The 1,298-nt window shown below is 43.4% G+C and overlaps 1 non-coding gene across 1 annotated transcript; it reads left to right on the top strand.

Moving 5' to 3' along the window:
* Positions 1-785: 785 nt before the first annotated feature.
* TRNAA-UGC (transfer RNA alanine (anticodon UGC)) lies at positions 786-857 on the top strand. Its single transcript has one exon. It is a non-coding gene; the product is annotated as a tRNA-Ala (tRNA).
* The last annotated feature ends 441 nt before the right edge of the window (positions 858-1,298 follow it).

The raw sequence follows: 1,298 nt of genomic DNA, 5'->3' as shown, positions 1-1,298 counted from the left end.
ATGGAACAATACGAAAGAGAACAAAAATGAACCCGTAAAAACAAAGTTTTTCACTATAAATCCTTTATATGCGTGGCGGCTAGAGTCCTCATCCTCTGGCTTGAGATGGCTGCCACCTATGGGTCAGATGAATGCCTGCCACCATTAAGCAATTGGTAATTAAATATAAAAAAAAATTCCTAAAAAGTGTAAAATTTTTGAAACATGTTTTCACGAAAATACATTGTCACGCACAACGAGTCTGTGTGCAAAATGTCAGCTCGATTGGATCACGGGAAGTGGGTTAAAAAACGACCGAAAGATTTGCACGGTCGTAAGCAAGCAAGCAAGTGAACTTAATATAAAGGATTTAAAAAGAAACCCGTTACCACCTCGGTGGCTATCATCGTCGGAGCAAAGTTAAATTGCATTGGTGCTTGCAACGAATAGCATAAGTAGGTAGTGAGTAGAATGTTTTTACCTATAAACGTCACTTTTTACAGGTAGGAACAATGTTCCACACTGCCCACCAGGGATTTTTTGTCTGTCTGTCTGACTGTCTGTCTGTCGTGCATAAATAAATATATAATATAAACAGCTCTTTGATTGGTGGAGACCTACTGCCGGGTACGGAGAGGGGAGGTGCCTAAGGGAGGAGGGTCAGGGGAGGGGTCTAAGGAAGGGGGGTGTCAGCGGAGGGGCCTGAGGGATGGGGGGGGGGTAAGGGGAGGGGCCTAAGGGAGGGGGGGTAAGGGGAGGGGCCGATAGTTAAGAGGGTTGGCTACCTGGCTGGCTGCCAGCGTGTTGGGGATGTTGCTCAGTGGGAGAGCGCACGCTTTGCATGTGTGAGGTCCTGGGTTCAATCCCCAGCATCTCCATGTTGGAAGCTTTTATTTAATTAATTTTTCCAACAAAGGTTGAATTCCAAAATCAATTGGCTGTGTCGATGTCCCTGTAATAGGGGTGCACATGAACTCTCGTAAATATTACCCTATATGAACGATACCTTCGGATGAATTTGTGTTGATATCAAGAACTTGCTATTTGTATAACTAGCGATGCACACAGTGATCAAATGCTTTACTTAAACATTTGTAGATGAAAGCAAGTGCTTAAAAGTATCCAGAACACTTTATTTCCGAATTAAATATTTCCAAGAATAAATAAATTGGGCCAGCATTATAGTATCCATCCACATGTATTCTTGTTATTTCTTTTTGTTTCAAAGAAATACATTTTGCTTGGACTCTGTGCAGACTCGATGTGTCCAGGGCCCAGGGCCAACAGGAGAGTGAGTGGGGTGACAAGGGAGAGGAAGA

Source organism: Lethenteron reissneri, unplaced genomic scaffold (assembly GCF_015708825.2).
Source record: "Lethenteron reissneri isolate LAM-NWPU_2019-01 unplaced genomic scaffold, ASM1570882v1 scaffold_123, whole genome shotgun sequence".
Classification (NCBI taxonomy): Eukaryota; Metazoa; Chordata; class Hyperoartia; order Petromyzontiformes; family Petromyzontidae; genus Lethenteron; species Lethenteron reissneri.
The sequence above is the reverse complement of the archived record's forward strand: the minus strand, read 5'-3'. Positions and strand labels throughout refer to the sequence as shown.